At 41.7% G+C, this 6,359-nt stretch overlaps 1 pseudogene; it reads left to right on the top strand.

Annotated features, from left to right (window-relative positions):
* Positions 1–3,718: 3,718 nt before the first annotated feature.
* Positions 3,719–4,463, top strand: LOC115663205 (peroxisome biogenesis protein 7-like; annotated as a pseudogene).
* The last annotated feature ends 1,896 nt before the right edge of the window (positions 4,464–6,359 follow it).

The raw sequence follows: 6,359 nt of genomic DNA, 5'->3' as shown, positions 1-6,359 counted from the left end.
CGGGAATTGAGCCTGAATGTGTGTTTGAATGTGGATTGGTGATATGCCGTTTGTGTTTGGCCGTGAGATGTGGTGGTGTGATAGTGCATTCGCGTATTGTATTCGCGTGCCAAGAATGTGTGATTGGGTGGCGTGTTCGTGTGACGAGAATGTGAAATTGTGAAATGTGTGTGAGGTGTGCGTGTTTGGCAGTGTGTAGGTATGGCCGTGTGACAAATGTGATTTGAGTGGAACGAAGGTACTGGAATGTAGGATTGGTTTGAAAAGTGAGACCCTGAGGCGTGTACGTTTACGCGGGGTGAGGTCCGTCCTGAGGCGTGTACGTTTACGCGGGACGATGCCGTCCCTGACGAGGTGACGATGCCCGGCCCGATGGGGTGACGATGCCTGACGTGGTCAGAAGACCGTTGGCCTGATGCGTTTTACGCGAGCGCGGTAGAAGGAAAGTGTGTGTAGGATTCCGTCCTGAGGCGTGTTCGTTTACGCGGGATGATGCCGTCCCTGACGAGGTGACGATGCCCGGCCCGACGGGGTGTCGATGCCTGACGAGGTCAGAAGACCGTTGGCCTGACGCGTTTTACGCGGGCGCGGTAGTGGTGGAAAGGTTGAGAACGAGCGGGATTTGGCTTGACATGTGAGGATTGTGAAAGTGATGCATGGTGTGAGTTAGTGTGCGAGTGTGTTTGTATCGCGTGATGCAGTGCGCGATTATGGGGTAAAATCTGCTAGGCATGGTATGGGACGTGTCCGGGTAGGTTTTGCTTTATAATCGAGGCACGCGCGCTGGCGTGATGTACTTGTGGTATGATTGGCGTGTGTATTGATATGTGGAAAGTGTGTGATGGCATGTGTGCAAGAATTGTATGTTGGGATTGTGGGCTAACGTGCATGGTGCGTATGCAGAGAGTCCAGGTATGTGTGAATGTTTGATTGCTGGTTGTGTGGTTGTTTGGTTGCGCGTTTGGATGTGTCTGGAATTACGTGATAGCCTAGGTGGGGCTTAGGTTGTGACTTATTGAGATGTGATCTCATGGTTGTTTCAACCAAACCATTTCAGAGCCCCCGCCTGAATGTCGAGATTGAGGTTGACTCGGAGTCGTCGGGTGAGCAGACAGCTGCGGAGGATTCAGGTGGTGATGCCAAGGACAGTGAGTCAGAGTAGACGCCTTCGAGAGGGCGTAGGGGATAGTTCTGGGAGGAGGATGCGCCCCATTTTTGGATAGTGCTGACCTAGAGAGCTGATCTTGATATTTTGGTGGTTTGGAGTTCATAGTTCGGTGTGTTTATAAATTATTTTGTGGTTTGTATTGGCGGATGATGTAAATATTTGGAAGTGTAATATATGCTTGGTGGTTTGTCGATTTGTTCCTTCCTGGTGTTCTCCAATTTTCATGTCCGGGATTTTTGATTGCTTCCGCCGCGAGTTAACTCTGATGGATCGTTGGGTCGGCGACGTTATTCCTGGGACGTCACACTCTGTTCGACCGGAGGCGGGATGTCGCGGGCTCGACGGGGGTTCGGGGCGTGACAATCGTTGTCAAGGATGTACATGCCGAATAATCCTGGAAGTTCATCATCCACTGCGACTGGTCGAAGGAAGCCACGACAAGACGAGCAATTGACCCAAGAAGTGCATCGTCTGAATAATTTACTTGTTCAGAAGGACGAACAAATAAATAACTTAGAACAACAAATGAGACTCGTTATGCAACATCTTAACCTCAATCGCTATGACGATCCTCCTGTACCTCCAACCAATCCAGTAGGTGATGGGCACAATGATGACCAACACATTGATGCCGAGAATGCTGATGATGATGATGATGATGATTTTCTCCAGTCTTTCTAGTTAAAATTCTCAAAATCGGGGGTAAGCTTGCTTCATAATCTTGATTTTTTATAATTTCACTCATATTCATAAGTAAGAACATTTATGTTCGTCCTGAAACGTATTTTTGTTAACTCTCTTGTTATTTTACACCTAGTTCCACATCCATGCATAAACGCTTCTTTTATATTCTGGACTGATTTATGTATCGACATTTCCTCAGGTCTCGACAAAAGTGACTACTTTTGGTGTCATGCCATCATACCAAAGCTGCGTCTTCTTGTGTATGGTTTTTCTGCGTCTTTTATGGTTGTCCCGTCTCTTAGTTCATATTTTGAATGTATTGTAAGATTGAATATCCAATAGCATCATGTCAGACTCTGTAACTTTCCTTCAGTTATTTGTTTCAATTATATGTCATTGTGGCTTGTTTGTCAGAATTTATGGTTTGTTCGTTTTTCTGTTTCAATTATATGTCATTGTGGCTTGTTTGTCAGAATTTATGGTTTGTTCGTTTTTCTGTTTCAATTATATGTCATTGTCTCCTTTGTTTGATATGTACAAGAATTTATGGCCGAAATGATGTAAACATAGCGACAAATATTTTAAGTCGAATTTTGCGATCATTACAGTTCGTCGCTAATTTGCGACGAGTACATTTTTCAACGAATTTTTGCGACGAACTTTGCGACGAATTTTGCGACGAAATTGCGATGAAATTTGCGATGTAATTTGCGACGAATTTTGCGACGGATTGTATTCGTCGCTAATTTTGCGACGAAATTTGCGACGAATTTGTGCGACGAAATTTGCGACGAATTTTGCGACGAATTTTGCGACGGATAGAGTTCGTCGCAAATTTGTGACGAAATATTTGCGACGAATTTTGCGACGGATTGTATTCGTGGCTAATTTGCGACGAATTTATGTTCATCGCAATTTTGCGACGAACTTTTAAATTTTCCGTCGCAAAATTTTGCGACGACCTAGTAGCGACGGAATTTTTTCCGTCGTAAAATTCGTCGTAAATTCGATTTGCGACGGATTTTTCCAAATTTTTCGTTGCAAATTTCGTCGCTAATCCGGTGTTTTTTTGTAGTGTAATCTAATACGAGTTAGTCAAGAAAAAAACTTGGCCTTATTATTAAGCCCCATGACAGCAACCTGATGAGCTAAATTTAGATAAAATCCAATTTCATTTCTAAAAGATTAATCTTCCTAAACCTAAACTAAATCAAAGGTATTAATTAAAATCCCTAAAATATACGTATACAAGCTAAAAGAAAGAATTCGATAAAAAAAAACTAAATGAAACTAAGATAAATTTAATATTAAAATCTAACAACCTAATCAAGGCCTATTTTCCTAAGCATTTTCCAAATTTTCATTTTTCGATTATTTTATTATTATTTTTATTGTCACCACGCTTAAACGTAAGCTGCACACTCTAATATGTTTTTCCTATATATTTTTTTTATTATTTTCGATTTATTTATTATTTATTTGTTCTAATAAAGGAGACACGGTCTGGGCCCTTGGGCCTGGTCCTCACATGGATACTTGATCAGCTAGGGTTTGGGCTGTAGATACAAATGGGCTCTTACATCAAGCCCTTTTTCAATTAGAAAAAAATCAAACTCAGCCCAAATCTATCTAAACTATAACCAAGCCTATACTTTCTAAAACTAAACCAAACCCAATTCAGTTAATAACCCAAACTGAGCCCATTTAGGTTTTTTTCTCATTTTCCTTTTTTTTCTGTTTTTTTAAAAATTAATATCATGAAAAATCCTAAACTGATACGTTGATAAATTTATCTAAAATTAATTTTTTAACTACCGAAAATCTCAAATTTTTATACTTCTATAATAAATTTACTCAAAAATAATATTTGGGATTGTACCCATCCGCCGTGACTCATTCCTCTCCGCCGCCTAGGACGACACCATCAAGCTCTGGACCGTTGACCGCCCCGCCAGCCTCCGTACCTTCAAGGAGCACACCTACTGCGTCTACTCCGCCGCCCCTTGGAACCCCCGCCACGCCGACGTCTTCGCCTCTGCCTCCGGCGACTGCACCGTCCGCGTCTGGGACGTCCGCGAGCCCGGCTCCACCATGATCATCCCCGCCCACGAGTTCGAGATCCTCTCCCTCGACTGGAACAAGTACGACGACTGCGTCGTGATCGTGCACAACGGGCACGGGTACGCAGTGAGGAAAGGTGAGGTTCTCGCCGCACAGGGGGAGCTTGATGGCGTCGTGCTCCTACGACATGACGGTGTGCTAGTGGGATTACATGGTGGAGGATTCGCTCGTGGGGAGGTATGATCATCACACGGAATTCGCTGTGGGCGTCGACATGAGCGTGCTCGTCGAAGGGCTTCTCGCTAGTACAGGTTGGGACGAGCTTGTTTATGTTTGGCAACATGGGACCGATCCTAGAGCTCCTTGAATTAGGATAAGAAATTTCATTTTTTTGGGTCGTCCGCTCATTGAGCTGTATCAACTTGGGATCAGGATTCTGAATGGCCAAATTTGAAAGCGTAATTGTCGTTCTACGGTTGATCTTGATAAATTACTCGCAAATAAATAGACTGTAAATTAGATTCAATGAAGCAGGGAAAATTTCTATTTGCATTTTCAGAATGATGAGTTTGCGCTCGTTATGTTCACCTTGTATGGGATGGCATCAGTGATGGTTCTCCTGTGTTTGTTTATTGCTGCGATTGTTTTAACTCAGCTTTGTAGTCTTATTATAAGGATCTAGTTGCCGTTGCTGTAGTGAAATTAATGTCTCGATTATGAATTTTCAGTATTACCTTGTTTGATCAAGGAAAGACCATGTAGCTGCCTCTTCTTTGTCATGTGAGGATGAGGTTGACTTTCAATTTTATCGGTTCCTTTGTTTGGTTAGTGCAGCATTCTTTGACACTTCTTACTTTATGGTCACTCTTTCTAACTTGTATATCACCTGTTCCGGGCATGGGAGTTCCAACTTCTTTGACAAAATAGTTCTGGTGCTTGTCTCAAAACATCTTTTCTTTGTTAATTGTGTTTTTTGAGCATTTCAAATGATTTGAAAGTGTCATTTTAATGCCTCTCTCTGACGTGTCTAGTTGGGTTACTTACTATTCTCTGATCTTCTTATGGACAAAATGGGCACTTTTACTTATAATGATCTACTTACATTGAGTGCAACTATTGGCCGAAAGTTCATGTTGTCATTGAGTTTGGTTATAGCTTTGCTCAGTAACTCTGCCAAAGACAGTCTTTGATAGAAACTGATATATAGAAACTTTTGGCAATATGAATCTGTTGTTGATAAGTGTGGGAGATCCAGCAAAAATAGTTTTTCTGAACCGATCTTTCATAAATATTTGAAGATAGAAATTGCTCATAGTTATCTTCTAAAGCTGAAGTGATCTAAATGCAAGATTCTGAGAATACTGTGTGTTTTTCAAATTTTAGCTTTCTTCTCTTTCTTTCTTTTTTGGTGAATGTCTTATCTACATGCTTGTCAGTGCTTTTTGCTGGGCTCTGTCCCCAGCTTTGGTCTTTTAATTCTCCTAGAAAAGTAGAGCCTTACAAGGAATGTGATCCCCATGTATGTCTAATGCTGGTCCCCGAGTGAGGCGATTCTCTTTCTGATTTTAGTTGCTAAGTCCAGGATGATGTTGAGGATCTCTTCTTTATTCATGGCAGAACAATGGCTTTAATGGAATTGCCTCCTTAAGCTTTTGTAATATTTTGCGTGGAAATTTCTGTAGTGTTGCGGGATTGGTAGTACGCTTCTAGGCATTCTTTGTTCTTATGAGTTCCTTGTTGGCTAATCTTCATAGAAATGAAGGATGCATTGTCAAAATTGTGGCTGCCTTACCCTGGAGCTTGATTTTCGAATCGATCTCTTGCTTTTAAATATAAATATGGCTTTTCATCAGTTTGTTTCCATCTAGGAGGTCAGGTCTTTCAATTGCTAGCAAAAAAAATTACCATTGGATGCTCCTGGTTCGAGTTATAAAGAGTTTTGCATTATCTAGCTGCGAAATGGTATTTGGATCTGAGTGCCAGTTGGAGTTTGATCCTGTCTTGCTTGTACAATATGACTGTGTTATTATTGGATTACATGGTGGGGGATTTGCTTGTGGGGAGGGCATAACCAACGGACGGGATTGTGGTTGGTCTTGACATGGGTGCACTTGTCAAAGGGCTTCTTGGGAGTACTGGTTGGGATGAGCTTGTTTATGTTTGGCAAATTGGGACTGATCCTAGAGCAACTTAAACTAGAGTTAAGTTCTTTTTTTCTTTTTCTTGTGTGTACCCTCTTTGAACTGATTTTGCTGTGGTTGTTTAAGTACTTGAAGCGGGATTTTGAATGGTCGACGTCAAAAGTGTAATACGAATATGATTGTGCTTTGGCTTCTTCAGTCCGGCGATGTGGGTATCTGTATTGCTTGTTTCGCTGTTGATCTTGCTTGATAAGAATAATTTACAAACAAGTAGACTGTATATTTAAATTGAGAAAACAGCAAAA

Source organism: Syzygium oleosum, unplaced genomic scaffold, assembly GCF_021117445.2.
Source record: "Syzygium oleosum isolate NSW1041296 unplaced genomic scaffold, Sole_v2.1 Sole_v2.01, whole genome shotgun sequence".
NCBI classification, from domain to species: Eukaryota; Viridiplantae; Streptophyta; class Magnoliopsida; order Myrtales; family Myrtaceae; genus Syzygium; species Syzygium oleosum.
The sequence above is the reverse complement of the archived record's forward strand: the minus strand, read 5'-3'. Positions and strand labels throughout refer to the sequence as shown.